An 18,014-nucleotide genomic window follows, 5' to 3' on the forward strand; every position below is an offset into this window, starting at 1 on the left:
GCTCTGCTTGATTTTGAGCCTCTACGAGATAGAGGATTGTTTTCAGATGCATCTTTTGAGCCTAATGAAGAGGATTTTACCAGAGACTTGATGTACTCAGATATGCCTGATTTGGATTTCAATACTAGTGAGAGTGAAGGTGTACTGCCAATGCTTCTACCTGTGATTGATGGTCGACAATTGGATGAGCCAATTGCATAGGGGATATGGCAGTATCTGATGCTACCTGATTCTATATGGGATCTGATGCTACCGTATGATGTAGGGGATTTTGAGCTAGCTTTTGACCCAGGAGGTGACAGATATATGCATGGTCCTGGGCAATTGACTTATATGCCATATGATCCAGGCGGTTTGAATGCAGATTTGTGGGTTAATTTGTGTTTATGCTCTACAGATTGGAAACTCTTGTATTATCCCTATGATCCTGGAGGATGGTGCAAATTTTTTAAGGGAATGCTCACACTGGGGCAAATGATTGGTTTTCCATTTGATCCTGGGGGTTACTAACGTGCAAGTTGCAGATGCAGAGGATACCAGATGCCTGATGTAGCAGGCTGCATGATGCAAGGTTTTGTTTTCTAGATTATGCTAAGTTAGAACAGTGTTTGGTTATGCATTCAATAAGGTAACATAGCTGGCTTCCAGCTAACTTCTTTGGATAATTGATGAAGTATCTTCACATATTTTGAGTTGGTTCTGCTAACAAAACTTGAAGTAAAGGACTTGACGGCCATTCCGTGTGCACACAGAGTAAGGCATACTGAGCTTGACAGGGTTCCTTAAAGAGAGCTTAATGGTCAAGCCGTGTGCATCATTAACTGGAGCACTTGAGTCTGGCGGGGTTCTCTAAACAGGTTATCCATGATTGAATGCTTTGAAGATACGGCAGATACAGTTCAAAGATTTTTGATGGGCAGCTACCTAATGCTTAAGCTAGAACATTGATGATAGGGTATAAGCCTTATTTCATTTTTCATATGTTTACCAGTTACATGAGTCTGATGATGGGTAAGGATCTTAAGGTACCTGTAGCAGATGCATATTGAAGTGTTGTTGGCACAGACTGGAGGCTGTGCAGGTTCAGAGGGGGTGGATGTCGTGCAGCTCCGCTGCCATGATGAGAAAAAGAGCCTAGCAATGCAAGATAAGCTTCTTTGAAGCCTACACATTAAGTGAGCAGTGATCAGGGCTTGATAACAGGCCAAGCTTAATGATTAATGTATGCCAGATGCGGCTTAAAAGGGCCAACAGATGCCTCAATGATGCCAAAAATGATTATGCTTAAAGTGATATTATGATCTAGAACTGTAGTACTTAAAGTGCTCTACCGGCCTGTCTTTATGGCTCGTCGATTGGAGCTACGGTGAAGAAGTTATGGCACTTCGAAATATAAGTCGGTTGCAGATCCGTACCAGGTTGGGCAACTGCAGCTGAGATGACATAATTGAAATGAATGCACGGGCCTGAAGTGCTCAATTCCTGGAGTCGTCGGTCTTTTCAGATCGGTGATCGGGTTTACGGTCGCCAAGATATTGGCCGGTAAATATTCACCGGGGGCCGGTTCCGTACCACTCCGGTCAGCTCAGTCAATGAGCTGCAGCTGGGATCTTGGAATGCAATGATTGCGGGGAAATGCCTACATGGTTGCAGCTTGCTGGAGAAAAATGAGCTGCTAGGCAGTACTTGGCCGATGTGTCTACTAAATGCGGTGCCGTTAATCACGAAAGGTTCCTGATGAGCTCTTTGTCCGAATGTCGTCACGTAGAGCATGTTGATTGCGGGATTTGTTCAAGTAATGCTGAGAAAACCTTGTGCTTGGAAATGCTTTGCCGACATGCATACCAAGTGTGGCCACCCAAGGGCTAAGGCCGCCCAAAAGCAACCAAATTAAGGGAGTCCGGCTGCCCAACCTTCACCCTTAAGGATGGCCGCCCACTTAGTATTAAAAAAAAGGGGGGGGGGGGGGGGGGGGGGTTTAAAAAACCTAATGTGGGGGGAATTAAAAGAAAGGCAAGGAGGTCGATGGCAAGCAGCTGCAGCCGCGCAGGAGGAAGGGATTGACTCGCGCTGGCCGGCTCAAGCAGAAGATGAGGAGGCCGAAGGAGGGTAAAATGCTCAGCATGCTTGCACGCTCTCTTTCGGTGCCACGCATGGCTCTTTTGGAGGAGGTCGAAATCTCGGTTGCCACGTCAGCAGCGAGCGTTCTTATGTAGTGACGCCGGTGCTACTGCGTGGTGGGGAGAGGGCATGCTATTAAGAGGATTTTTTTTGCATGAAGAGGGGGATTTCGAAGCAAGAAACGAAGGGAGAAAAGGGATATTGCAAGCAAGCGAGGCCAAAGGAGATACGAGAGGAGGCAAAAGGGGAGCAAACGAGGAAGAGGAGGGCGGAGAGGGCTCGGAGCAAGGAGGGAAGCTCTCTCTCTCTCTCTCTCTCTCTCTCTCTCTCTCTCTCTCTCTCTCTCTCTCTCTCTCTCTCTCTCTCTCTCTCTCTCTCTCTCTCTCTCTCTCTCTCTCTCTCTCTCTCTTTCTCTCGCTCTCATGCGAGAGAAAGAGAGAGAGAGGCGTGAAGGGAGGAGCAGGGAAACTCTCTTTCTGTCGCTCTTGCTCTCGGCAATCAAGCTCCATCTCTTTCGAGCTTGTTCACGGCATCTCTTTCGAGCTAGTTCTCGGCTAGTCTTAGGTAAGAAAATCAAGCAAAGGAAGGGAGAAGAGGAAAATATAACGAAGCCGAAGGGAAGCTTGGCAGAGGAGAAGGGTAAGGGAATTCACCGGACGAGCTTGGTCGAGAAAGGAAGATCAAGGTTGATGCTTGAGCAGGCCGAAGCAAGAAAAGCATAAGGCAAGAAAAGGAGGCTTGACGAGGCAGGCAAAGCCAGGGTTAAATCATCAGTTAGCAATTCAAGAGCAGGAGAACGCCAATTAATGGAGTGAACTGAAGCTTGATGATCGAGGCAATGAACTGAATTGAAGACTGCAAAATCCACAAGCAATCGAAGCAGATGAAGCGACATGAGGGAGATACCATCATCGTCATCGACTAGAGATTGATTAAATAATTGTTAAGCCCCGGTGTCGTTAATGGCCCGGTTAATACTGTAAAGCGGGAGCTTAAACTCCTAGTTAGCAGATGATCCAAGTGACGGTGCTGTTAACAGCCCACCTTGGCTAAAGATTAAGTTGTACTCAAACATATTAATCAATTAATTGCTGATTACGGTGATTTCTAGATTCAGCCGCATCTGTTGTTCTTGTTCTCTCTCTTTCACACCTCCCACAGGCAGAGGCCTGGCGCCTGCCCGGCTCACGTAGTGAACACATATCCCCCGACACCGCCTCGGCCTACTCAGGTGGAGCAAAGAGAGATGAAGAGTCGTCAATTGATCGGCGATGCAACGAAGATGATGCTCACTTTTTCGAAGGACCCAAAATTTGCAAAATATATGAGCGACACTTCTTTTCAAGAAGTGCATGAGCAGTGGCAGAAAACCACTACACCCAGTCTCAAGAAACCTTCTAGTCACAAGAAATATTCAGAGAAGGAATTAGAAGAGGTGGTTGATGCACGGATTGCTCAGCTTTTTGATATGCAAAAGAAAGCCAAAAAGCACGGCAAAAAGCAGAAGAAAGGCACTGACTTCCCGGGATATTTGGGTCGTCAATCGACTTTTGACAAGGCCAAGAAACAGAAGAAGCGTGTTTGATTTGAAGGATTACCCAGTTCTTCTTCTTCTTCTTCTTCTTCTTCTTCATCTGACAGTTCTTCTAGCTCTTCAGATTTGAGTGAAGAAGACAGAAAAGGTAAAAAGCGAAGCAAGAAACAAAGCTTCGGAAAGGGCAAGAAAAAGGCAAAGAAGACTACATCTCGCCCAGAGACTAACAATTCTACTGAGGACTCGCTACAGACTGCTCAGATTCCGATGACGGAAACTTTTATGCGAACAAGAAGAATTTTTTTACAAAGCTAACCAGTATGACTTTCTCAAAGATAAAAGCAAGAAAGTCCGAGAGTTTAAGGAAGGTGGCCACTCGATCAAGTTTGATACTTTTTCAGGATACTCAGATTCTTCGAAGGCTTTGTCTTTTATATAGCAATTTGACATCGCTTTCGCGGGAGGACGCTATTCAGAGCACTGCAAGATTCGGAGAGCTGCCCCTTACTTTAAGGGGAATGCTCGTACTTGGTGTTCCACGCTTCTTTTAAACAAGACTACGCCAGTTAAATGGCTGAAATTTAAGAAGCTTTTTATTTCTTCTTGGTTGACGCAAAAATATGAACGAGATATACGAACTGCTTGGAACCATCTTCGGATGACCAAGAAAGATACAATCAATGCTTACTGTGAAAGATTCTGGAGCTCTTTTCTACCTGCCTCTTCATTCAAGAAGATCTCGTTCAGAGAATAGATTGAGCGGTTTCCTTGGGTCTACCTACAGAGATCCGAGATCATTGCTTGGAACAGAAGTCAGCTTCTATTCAGGAGTTGATGAGTCATGGGAAGCGGGGCTTTTCCATTCACTCTGGCAATCTTACCTACCCCACAGATGAGGCCATGACACAACGAGCCGAACAGACTTCTGGGAATGAAAGTAGAAAGAAAGAGAGAAACCCAGAGAAAAAGGATGCACGACCCAAGCTTACTCCTGAGGAGAGAGCTCGCTTCATCAGAGAAGGGAAGTGCTTTGGATGTAGGGAACATGGACATATCTCTGCGAAGTGCCCTAAAAAGGCACAGAAAGAACAGAATGATAAAGATGATGACAGGCTCGAGAGTTTGAGAGCAACTGAGGAACATGGTAGAAAAGGCAGATAGAAAAACAGAACTGGTACCACATGGCGTGGAACCTACACCGAATCTAATGAATGAAAGTACAAATTTTGCCACTTTTGGGGCAAAGTGAAGGATCAGGGAGCTCTTTTGAAGGAGCCAAGGCCAACTTCTTTTCACTTGGAATTGGCGGATCGATTTGGAAATTACGCCCGACAGACTGACGCCACAGGTGGAAGTAGTTTCACTGGCACCCGGATGGGATGTTTCCATTACACCGAGCATTGGCAAACTTCGGTTGCAATGATAGGGGTGTTCAAGGCGCGCGAGTGACGTTCTACTCAGGATCCCTTGGTACCACAAGAACTACACCGTGGTTGACTACCGAGCCGAGAAAGTGACTTTGATAAATAAAGGGCTTAGAGATTGTACTTGATGAACTTCAGTTTCTTACTCATTCTTTTGGGAGAGAAATGAACGATGGATAAAGGTTGAATATGTTTTGACCTGATCAAAAGAACGCCAAGAGTTTTCTCCACACTGATGCCGATTGCTTTCCAGAGGGCCTGAAGATCAAACCATTGATCTGATACATGGAAGCACGCCACCGAATCAGCCACCTTATCGTGTGAGCCGAGTACAGAATGAAAAGATTATGAACCCAGTGAAAGACCTATTGGAAAAGGGTCTTGTCCAGCCTAGTACTTCACCGTATTGCTCTCCAGTGTTGTTGGTTTTGAAGAAAGAGGGATCTTGGAGAATGTGCATCGATTACAGCGCTCTCAACGAAATCACCATCAAGAACAGATTTCCGATTCCTGGATCGATGATATACTACAGGGATCCTCGTGCTTTAGCAGGATTGACTTGAAGAGTGGATATCATCAAATCAGGATAGCACCAAGAGATGTCTACAAGACAGCTTTTCGGATGACTTTTGGGTTATTTGAGTTTTTGGTGATGCCTTCTAGCTTAACCAATGCTCCTACGACATTTAACCGGATGATGGATAGGATTTTTTGAGAGTACAGGCTATTTGCTGGCACTTTCTTTGACGACATCATTGTTTTCTCCAAGAATGAGGCAGAACTCAGAGATCATCTGCTTCAAGTCTTTCAGGCATTACGAGATCACACGTTAGTGATTAATGCAAAGAAAGCTGAATTTTTCCTACCAAAGATACACTTTTTGGGACACATTGTGTCAGCAGCAGCAGCAGCAGAAGTGCAAATGGACCCGGCCAAGATAGAGACTATCCGTGATTGACCCGATTTGAGGAATGTCCATGAAGTTAGAAGCTTCTTGGGATTGTGTTCGTACTACAGGCGGTTCATACGAAAGTTTGCAAAGGTTTCTTCCCCTTATGAGAGTCGATTGTTCTCTAGGCCGGAGATGACAACACAGATATATGAGAAAGAGATTTTGGAGGTTATTCATGCTCTTAGTCAGTGGCGGCATTACCTACTCGGAGCGGATTTTACTGTCTTTTACTCTGATGGTCTTTACAGACCATCAGAGTTTGCGCTACTTCTTGCTACAAAAGCATCTTTTGGAAAAGCAAATGCGGTGGGCGAAAATCTTGTCACAATTTCACTTCCAGATTGTCCATGTACAGGGACATAAGAATGTGGTGGCAGATGCTTTGTCTCGGAAGCCGTTGGTTCTGGCTATTTCCACGATACATCATAGGAGCTTCGAGGATATGGTCGATCAATATGCCACAGATACAGATTTTGTAGATATTTCCATACGGATACGGGATAGGGAGACAATAGCTAGATACTCCCTTCGGGAAGGCTACTTGATGAAAAAAGACTATGTTGTGCGTTACACAACCGTTGAGGGAAAAGGTTATGACTGAATGCCACTGTCCACCTTTTACGGGTCACCGCGGCATTGCTACCACCATGAAGGAGGTAGAGAGATACTTCTTTTTCCCGAGACTCACAAAGGATGTGGAAGAGTTTGTGCGGAGTTGCTTAGTATGCCAGAAGGTCAATTTTGACAGGCATAAGGCACAGGGATTGTTAAAGCCTTTACCCATATCCACCCGCCCCTGGAAAAGTATTGAAATGGATTTCATTTTTGATCTCCCGAGAACACAGAATGATCACGATGATTTTCCGATTACATGGCACGTCTGAGACGATCCTCTCCGACAGAGACCCCAGATTTATGAGTTTGTTTCGGAAGGCAATTTGGGAGAACATTGGCACGCAGTTGCAGTTCTCATCATTGTTCCACTTGCAAACTGACGGGAAATTTGAGATTGCCAATTCAGTGGTTTTAGATTTATTGAAGTCTTGTATCTCGGATTAGAAGACTCAATGGGAAAAGAACTTACCTTTGGTGGAATTTGCCTACAATAACACGATACACTCTTCAACGGGGAAGACGCCATTTGGGATTGTGGAAAGTGTTGTGAAGGTTCCATCCTTCCTGAGCACGAAAGATAAGATCTTTGACGCGGATGAATATACGCGAGATCTGGATACGGCTTTTGCCAAGGTTCGCGAGACTTTGTAGAAGTCTCAAGAACGAGAGAAAAAGGCAGCCGATCGCCATCATCGCGACATGAAATTGAAGGAGGATGATAGGGTGCTCCTACTTTTGAGAAGGCACGCCTAAGAAAGAAAAAGGGAAAGGAGAGGCTTTTTCCAAAGCTTAGTATGCGATACTACGGACCTTTCCAGATAACTGAAAAGATAAATGATGTCTCCTTCCGATTGAAACTGCCAGATACTTGGAGGATTCACAATGCATTGCATGTGAGTCTCTTGAAACCTGTTAAGGGTGATGTGCCTGATGATGGGGATTCTGATGAGCAACCCGCAGTGGAAGAAAACGAGGAGACCCTCGTTCCTGAACAGATTTTGGCACATACGGATACGAAGAAAGGTAAAGTCCGAAGGCGGTTCTTGGTTAAGTTCAAGAACTTTCTTGCATTTGATTCGAAGTGGATGGAGGAGGAGCACCTAGCAGATACTCCTCGGATTGTGAAACTTTACCTCGATGTTTTGGTTTAGCATAGTCTACTCCAAATGGAACCCAGAATTCAGCTTGGCCAGAGATCTGGTGTAGTGGGATGCACAAGAGGGGAGTCACTTCGCTCCCTTGTCAACATATGCCTCGATTTTGATACTAAAGTCACTGATGTCTCTTTGAGCTTCAGGGATACTGATAGCTGACAGTATTCTGCTGGATGACTTTATGCAATGGAATTCCTGATAATGATACTGATTTGTTCTTGACTTCTTTTGAGTGCAGGAACTGATAGCCAAAATGACTGCAGCATTTTAGTCTGATTGATCTCGAATAGACATGGTTGCAATAGGGGTTAGTCAATCGGACATCGATGAGGTCCCAATTGGACCTAGATGTGATTGCTAGCTACATTGCCGATAAATCATGGTCTAAGATCCGAATGAATGTTGAATGTCATGTGATGTCCTGTGATGTCTGGTGATGTCCTGTGATGTGACTGTCGATTTGGTACATGTGCTAGATGTGTGTCCCTAGTACGTAGTGAAGGGAGCAAACCGAACCCCGAACCCCGACGGCCTCTAAAACACCGGGACCAAATGGCGCGCCTTGAGCCTGTCATGGTAAAGCAAACAGGGGGCACCACCTAGCTTCAACGGCTAGGACGCAAACAACACACCACCATAACAAATTTTTCATCCAAGAGAGATGGATGCTTGGGAGTAATGATGAAGAGGAAGGGAAATGAGATCAAGTGAGAGAGAGAGAGAGAGAGAGAGAGAGAGGGAGGGGGTATTGCGGCTTAGTACTTAGGCACCACAGAAGGATGGCGAATCCGCACACCCTTCACACATACACAAGCTCACTCCAAACACAAGACTAGGTGGCGATTCCGCACACCTCACATGGGCAAAACATTGCAGGAAAACATACTCACAAAACCTCAAGCTTTATTTAGAGAATAAGGCGATGAAATGGGGAGCATAGGGTAGGGGAATGAGAAGGGAGAGAGTGGTAGAGCACATGGCGGATAGGTGGGAGTTGATGGCGAAGACTCGCACGAGGATTATGGCCATCATCCTTCATTTAGCTGCCCTTCATCTTCCATAGCCCAAGGGTGTAGAGGTCATGCTCAAGACGAGCATGGTGATTGCGTTGATGGTGATGGTGTGGGTGTGTGTGTATGCACTAGGCACACACAATGCATAGTGTATTCTTTGGTGATGTTGTGTGTGTTTTTTTGTTGTCATGGTGAGCTCTCATGGCCTCCTTATATAGGGAAGGAGGAGAGGATTTAGCAATATTTTTAATTGAAGTGAGTGTTCCACTCTGGTGACTAGGAAAATGGGGTGCATGTGACTGTGGCTCCCATCTTGTCTCCTCATTATTTAAAATACCAGAGTCAATAGAGAGAGAAGAAGAGAGAATGTGGGTAGGATGTAGAGTATAGGAAATATTTACAATAGTCTAGCTTTGGCTAGACATAAGCTTATTAGGGAGAGAAGAGAGAGGTAAGAAAATTATAAGAGAGGTTATCGAAGGTGGATATTTGTTGATGAGGATGGATCCTCCAAAAATGGTGATAGAATCACTTTAGACTTTCCAAGACCTCATTAAAAGAGCCTTGTCTCTTGTAATAATGCTTGAAGACTTGTAGAACCATAGCCATTCTAGAGGGAAGAAAACTAGGGATGGCCTGTGTCACCATTACATGAGAAAACTGGGGTCCACTAAAAAAATCATAGCTCCGCGTTCATAACTCCAAAAATTCTAAAAAAGTTTTAGCTAAAAGTTGAGATCACGAGCTACATCTTTCATGTTGAACGCTCCTTTAGATTCGGGGTTCTTCTTTACTTAAAAAATTCAGCCAAATAATGTATTATTTGTGGTTGCAAAAGTCTTTTGGTGGTCCCCTTTGAGTGGACTTCTCTCTTGCCTTCAAGTGTAAGTTCCTTCATGTGTAGCATGACCTAGAGTTTTGAAAAGATTGGCAATCATCTAGATGGAGGTATTATTGAAATTTGAAAGTGGGGTTGAGGTTTGAAAATGAAAACTAGTGATCAACAAAGAAAGCTTACTTATTTATGCTACATCGTGATTGATTAGCATAAGTCTTATTTATTTAATAAAAGCTAAAACATTTGTGAAAAAGGAAGAAAAAATCAAAAGTAACTCATATAATGGGAAATATTTTGGTAAAAAGGCAAAAATATATGGGGGGGTTCCCATGCATGGAAAAGCTTGCCTCAGTAGGTCTTAACAGTCAGTGTCTGCTAAGACGGTTTATGGCTTTTGTCGATTTTGCAAGCGTAATCATGGTCGATTACAATGGTTTCAAGAGGGAGGTATGTCACAAAGTGATGACGTGGCGAACAATAGAAACCCTAATTTTTGCCAAAAACCCTAAAATTCCTACAAACCCTAATTTCTGCCAAAAATCCTAATTTTCAAAAATCGCGGAGGCTATAAAAAAATTTTAAAAAAGATTTTTTATTATTATTTTAATGATGGGCGACGCGAATCTTGCCTTTTCTCTATGCAACGAGAAAGAGAGAGAATGATTTTTCTTTCAAGTTTTGACTCTCTGTGAGAGAGAGAGAGAGAGAGAGAGAGAGCAGTTGCTTTTGATTTGAAGCTTTTGGGGCTCTGCTTTTGGGCATCCCTTGTAACCTTTAAATTAGTGGTGAGGGCCTCACTTCTCAGAGTATCTGGACGCAGAGTCTGAGAGTGAAACCCTAACCGCTCTCTTGTACTTTGATGATTGATTAATGCAAAAAGAAATACCGAAAGGGGCGCCAGTCTTTGAGGCCAATATCTCTAGGCACAGAACTCCGTCGGGCCAGTGAAACTCTATTGTGATGTGTGAATTGTTTTGAAGTGGTTATTTGGTGCTATCGCGATTGATTCTTGACTTGGAGTGTCCAAGTCTGTTACAGTAGTGGTACAGAAAGAAAAAGGTTCTCACCTGATCCAAAAATGGGTAAACCTTTTTCTACAAGCTCCTTCATAGCAAGGAATGGATCAATATGTTACAAGACTTGAGAATTTGAATAGATGTGAGAGGAAATATGTACATATGCACAAATAGGCATGAAAGAGAGTTGGTTGTTAGAGCCTAGTGAAAATGTTTTGGGTTTGTGTGAGTAAGTTTCTTTTGTAGATACTGTGGGTGAGCTTGATGCTATAGTGGAATCTATTTTGCATCTTGGAAATGAATTTGTGGAATGTGAAAATTTATCAAGTCATAGAAGCCTTTAAAGAAAACCAATCATCCAAGAAAACAATTGGTCCAAAAGTCCATGTTGACACTAAATACAAGGTGTAGCAAAGAAGATGACACCAGTACCTTCACCCTTACCACACTATAATAGGGAAAATACTTACAAGCTTCTTCAAAATGAAGCTTGATGAATCCTAAAAAGATTGGGCACACCTTCACCAAAGGAGTCTTTTCAAGAGTTGCAGATTGTCTACGAGGAGTTTCTAACACAAGAGGAGACAAAGTGCTTCAAAGGAATGCTTTCAAAGCATGGTAAGGTTTTTTCATTTGGGCCACCGTGAGATATGATGTAATGATCCTTTTATTGTACCTTGTATGGTAATTTTTACAATATCTCATGTACCTTAGAATCTACGACCTGTTGTGGTTCCAAAGGCTCATTTGCCAAAGTTAGTAGAGCTATTGAATACCGAAGGCTCATTTGCCAAAGTTAGTAGAGCTATTGAATAAAAAGATCAAAATGGGTATTTTGGAGCCTTCTTGTGATCCATACTCAAATTAGTGGTAAACAGTCCCAAAGATATAAAGATGTATCTACTTTATAGAGTAATGTATAGCTTTTCAAATGTATGGTGGTGTCACTAAATTTGGTAGGTGCTACTAAGAGTCCAATGCAGGGATATGTGGGCTCTCAAGGGCATGTTGAAGTGGTCAGGCAGGTGTGGAGATCAAGAGTAGGCAAGGTGCAACGGGTATGTATGCTTCATGTGGTTTTCAAGGACAAAATGAGTGCAAGCAATGGTTTCTAGCAAAAGTGTGAAGGTTTAAAGATGATTTCTAGTGGATTGGGGTGTTGTGAGTACCATAGGGTGTGTTTCCATTCTCCCTCTCCATCTTCTGGTGCTCCCATCAAGGAGCATTTGATTGCTCCTATTTGAAGGTGAAGTCATGGTTTTGGAGCTGCGGGATGTACAATTATTGAAGAGCAAGTGATGTTAAAGATGGCGCGGTCAGATTTTCCAATTTTTAGTGGGGTTGTGGATGCAAAAATCTGGATATAAAATTGTGGGCTATTTGTGCTAGAGAGTAAATTCTCAAGAGAAGAAGTGGCGGCTCAAGTTTTTCCACTCCTGGCCCGTGGTAAAGAAAAGAGATGGTACGATGGGTTATGCAATGAAGAAAATATAGATTAGATGACTTTGGAAGTGGCCTTTTGACGTCAGTCTGTACTAGAAGTGCAACTGCATGAAGTAAAGCGGAAGTTGGATGGTCTGAAGCAAATCTTGGATGGAGATTTTCAATCATTCGAGGGGGAATTTGAAGCTCTTTGGGGTCATCTAATAGAGGTAATTATTGTAGATAATGTTGATTATTTAAAGTTGACCAAGTTAATGGACTGCCTGCATGAGGAATTTAAAGCATTCAAGTGGGAATTTGAATCTCTTTGGGGTTAGCTGTATAGAGGTAACTACTACAGATAATGTTAATTTTTTAAATTTGACCAAGTTAGTGGATTGTTTGCATGAGGATGTTTGAGATAAAGTCGAGGTGGATGGACTTGTGACATATGCGGAAGTGGTTAATTTAGCAAGAGGCTAAACTAACAAGATTTTGAAGAAGTAGCCAGCTAGGTAGGGTCTTTCAAGTACAATGGTGCAAAAGCAGATTGAAGTGGTGGAGGCCAAGGTGAAGCTGATTCTAACGGATGTGCTGCTGCAAGAGGAGTCGATGGTTCTATGGTTGTAGAGAGATGGAGTGATTTCTATGCACAAGATGCTAGTTAGGGAGGTTCTTGCAGTAGAAGAAGATGCTAGATAAAAGCAAAATGTAGGAGCCGAGGCCTACGGAAGGGACATGCAAGTGAAGATGCTATGTGGTCCCATGCTGATGGCTATGCTTGTGAAAGTGACAATGGAATGTGCTACAATGGTGAGATAGCTACAGAGTTCTGCCATGAAAGATAGAGTAGTCTTGACTATGGAGAATGAAGTGGTAGAAGAGGTGATTGAAGAGCAGGTAAGTGTGGTGAATTCAACAAGCAGGAGGTGCCGATTGACCTTGAAGGGCTATTTGATGAGGAAGGGCTTGATGATGCTAGAATTGAGTGCGTTATAGATGTGAAGGAGAGCATGGAACAGGGGTTAGAAGAGTTTCCAATGCAGTAGGTGGGTCCTATTGTGCATGAAGAAGAATCCCAGGTTGAAGTTTTTCTTTCAAAGGACATATGTGGGTCATGGCTAAGAGGTATGCTTGTGAGTGTGGTGTTGCAATGGATTATCCATCAAATACAGGGTTCTCTTGAGAAAATCCCCACCTTACATGGTTGGAAGGGAGGGTTAAATGTGCTTTCATGATTAGATGTGTTTATTGAACATGATTCCATATGCACGGTGGTGTTTTTTTTGAAGCTCGATAGAGGTAGAGTGATGCCCGAAGAGGTGCAAAGATGCTATGGGATTATTGTGTGCATGGATGGCTATGTGCTTGGGTAAAGCACTATTGGATGTTATTGCAACTGGATGGAAGAGGGAGAAAAGCTAGGTGTTTGATCCAAGAGGTCAGATTAAGCAGGGGGTGGGGAAACTCATTTGAGAATTGGTAACAATAAGCATGAGTAGTTCTTTATACATATGGTAGTTCATTTTTTATTTTCTCACAATGTTTGCTAGTTTTGCAGTTTCTAAGTGAATAAAGGCTTTTGGTGGTTGAACATGAATGTTCAATGAGGGGGTTGAAGACCATATTAGGTAAAGTGGGAAAATCCCAATTCCCAGGTTGGACAACTTTCAATATATCATGTATAAAATATAGAGATTTTGTCAAAAATTTGAGTTTTCTTAAGGTCTCATTCCACTTTATGCACATACAATACACAATGAAAACAACTAAAATATCATGGTTTCAATCAATTGGATTATTAGGAGAGGAGTATATTGCATCCATTATCGTTGTCTATGTTCTAATGTCCTACCTACAACTTATCTCAACATGGAGAGCTTGGTTTCTAGGTCCACCACTTGTCCAAGTTAATGTAAAAGTGACTCAAGGTTCACAACTTGTGAAAGCAAGGATCCATTGAGGAATACAATCCACTTGGCTATTTTTCCTTAATTTATTGCATGTGACATTTAAGCAAGGTCCACTTCTAATCTATAACTTCTTAATTTGAGGCATGGGGCATACATAAAATATGTAGCATATGCTCTATTGCCTCATAGGAAGGTTGGTTTCAAGGTGCACTTATCCATGCTAGCCTATCTTGGAGAAATGATGGAGCTTTCTTCTCTCCTTGTTTCAATGGAGACTAGCTTGGACAAGTGGTGGACCTTTGCTTCTCTCTATGTTTCAATAGAGTTAGCTTGGACAAGTGGTGATCTTGGAACAAAACCCCCATGTAAAACATATCATGGGTATTCCAAGTGATTAGAAAGATTACCATTTAAGATATAACCTTATAGGTTGGACAACTAGATCTTGGCTTGGAGAAATGGTGGACCTTTGATTCTCTCCATGTTTCAATGGAGTCTATCTTGGAGAAATGGTGGAGCTTGCTTCTGTCCATGTTTCAATGGAGCCTAGCTTGAACAGTTGGTGGACCTTTGCTTCTCTCTATGTTTCAATAGAGTTAGCTTAGACACGTGGTGGATCTTCAAAATAAACCAACTACTATCAATGTTGCCTAGCTTGGACAAGTGGTGGAGTGTTTCTCTACTCCATGTTTCAATGGATCTTAGCTTGGACAAGTGTTGGACCTTAAAACAAAAACCCCATGTACAACATAGAATGGATTTTCTAGATTTCAATGGAGTCTAGCTTTAACAAATGGTGGAGCTTGTCTTCATCCATGTTTCAATGAAACTAGCTTGGACAAGTGGTGGACCTTGTAACAAACCCTCCCATGTACAACATATCATTGGTTTTCTAAGTGATGGGAAGGAATACCATTCAAGATATAAACTTATAGCTTGGATAAGTAGTTGACTTTAAAACCAAATTCATCATAATACAATGAAATACAGGTCAACCAATTCCTAAATCTTGAGACCAAACCTCCCATGCTATTAGAGATAATATATTGGATAAGTGGTGGACCTTCTATTATTTTCCCATGCCTAGTTTAGACAACCGGTACACTTTGCAGCTATAAAGGTTGGACGAGTTGTGGAGCCTTGTTTCTATCCATGTTTTAATGGATCCTAGCTTGGACAAGTGGTGGACCTTGGAAAAAAGCTTCCATGTACAACATATATGAGGTTTTCCATGTTTTAATGGAGCCTATCTTGGACAAATGGTGAAGCTTTCTTCTCTCCATGTTGATTTTGGAACTACCTTAGACAAGTGGTGGAGCTTTTCTTTTCTACTCTTCATAATACAATGAAGTATATGTTGGTTACATGGTGAATCTTAAGGCCAAACCTCCCATTTTACTAGAGATGATAGGTTGGACAAGTGGATCAACCTTCTATCATTTCTCCATGACTATATTGGACAATTAGTAGACATAACATCTCTCTATGTTGTCTAGAGATGAGCTTGGACAAGTGATGGACCCTGCTTCTCTCTCCCCTTGGTTTACTAGTTTGAAGACTCAGTATATATACTTTCTTAGATCTAGCTTGAACAAGTGGTGGACCTTGCATCCACAATCTTAATTCAGTATAAAAAAGTATATGAAAAAATAACATAGGAATCTTGGTTTGAAGGTCAAGCAATTAGGTTCCAAATGCACATAATAATATATTTTCCACCCATATTAAAAGAAAGTTAAATATGCAAATAATAATATATTTTCCAAATGCACATAATAATATATTTTCCACCCATATTAAAAGAAAGTTAAATATGTTATTACCAAATTGACAAAGGTAACGTCCAAGAATTATATCTTTCCATCTTGTCAGATCTAAATCTTCATCAAGGCGACATGCATGTATACATCAACTTTCAAGCCATTCAAGAATACATGCACTTAGATTCCATAGTTTTGTTTTCAAAGTCTTTTAGATTCTAAAACTCTTTCACATAAAGTATGTAATGACAAAATTCTTGAAGCAAACATTTGTGCCCAAGAAAAAGATCCCTCTCACATATTTAAAGTCCATGAATTCTCTGATCCACACTTACAAGTTTTATTTTGACATCAAACATCAATTCTTTCATAGTTCCAAATAAATGCAACCTCGATATGAATTGACAAAAAATGAATTTCTTTTACTATATGACCCAACATAGGCCCCAATCAAATAAAAAATGAGTCCCCAAAAATTTGGGTGCACTCTAGCAATACATCAGAGTCCCCTTACAATAGGATGCACTCCAATAGTACATTGAAGTCCCCTTAGAGTAGGGTGCACTCCATTCAAGTGTTCATAAAATTGACACACCTTTTATAAAAAAAAAAAAGACTATATCAAATTATACAAATGTTGAAAGATACACACTAGAATAAAAAAAGCATCTTATAGCCATATTTATTCAATGCTTTCGTGTTGACAAGTACACACCAAGGACATAATTTGTCTCAGAATCACTATACTGATTTACAATTGTGTTATATGTATAGACTCTCTTATCTCTTGCATACAACCATCCTACCAACCATGGAATTATGGTTCTCTGCAAGAAGTTTTGAAGTTGCTCGGAAGTTTGCCTCCACATCTTTGGAAATATAAGATATGTCCCTGGCATGTTCCACATCACCCTATATGGAGTGTCATCAAAAATTAAGGTATTGTTTGCATCCAAATCCTCAAATATCTTCCAAATATCACTCAGATTTTTGTGATAAACCCTTGTAAATCCTAACATGATATTTGGATTTTGGCAATTTTTGTTACTCATAAACACCTTGAACTTGGTATACTGCTCAGGAAAACACTTTTGTGTGATGCGTTGCACCCTTGTTAAGTTATAGCAACTCCATATCCATAGCTCAAAGTATTCAGCACAAAAATCCAAAAAACTTTGTGCGTCTGGTCGCACCACATGATAAACTTCATCTTTGTCCTCCACAAGTCGCATGTGTTGAGCCCAAGATGGCATAGAATCTCCATGTTTCATTTCAACTGTCTTGAGAAGTAACCCCTCTAGATCCAAGATAAGTACTCTTTTGATGTCCTTGAAAGCAAGTGGTAGGTGATAAGGAGGTGATTCATTCCTTGGACAAGGTCTTGGAGGAGGTTGGATGGGTAATTCAATAGTTTTCTTCAATTTATGCCAGCATATAGCCAATCCATTTTTCTGTAATGGTTCTGAAATTAAAGAACAAGAACACTTAATGCAAACACAACAATAGACATGATTTTTACATTGTCTACCCTAAGGTTTTATTAGATACCAAAATCCATCTATGATCTACTCATTAATAGAAAGAAAGTCAAATTAAAATCCTGACTCTTTTTTATGCTACACTCTCTCTTAGTCTCAATACCATGGAGTTCAACTAGATTTAAGTCAACTAATAACTACTACTTGTTGTTAAAGGTATGCTTGAAGTGTATAAGGCTTAACCAATGCTCTAGTGTAGAATGGGTATTTAGGTCTCAAGGTCTACCACTTATCCAAGCAAAGATCCATTTAGATATGGAAACCCAATTTTTCTTAATATAATGATATAGAGTGGACAAGTGGTGAATCCTGAGACCAAGCCACTCATGCTACTAGGGATAATAGGTTGGACAAGTGGTGGACCTTGAATGTAAACCCCCCATGTACAAAGTATCAGGGGTTTTGGGTATTTCAATGGACTCTAGCATCTTGGAAACATGGTGGAGCTTACTTCTCTCCATGTTTCAATGGAGTCTATCTTGGATAAATGGTGGAGCATCATTCTCTCCATGTTTCAATGGAGCCTACCTTGGACAAGTGGTGCATGTTTGTTTCTCTCTATGTTTGAACATATCTAGCTTGGACAAGTGGTGGACCTTGGAACAAAATCCCCATGTAAAACATATCATGGACATTACAAGTGGTGAGAAAAAATACCATTCAATATATAACCTTATAGGTTGGAAAAGTGGTGGACCTTAACACCCAATTATT

The sequence above is a fragment of the Adiantum capillus-veneris genome, chromosome 9, assembly GCF_014529385.1.
Source record: "Adiantum capillus-veneris isolate H3 chromosome 9, ASM1452938v2, whole genome shotgun sequence".
Lineage (NCBI taxonomy): Eukaryota > Viridiplantae > Streptophyta > Polypodiopsida > Polypodiales > Pteridaceae > Adiantum > Adiantum capillus-veneris.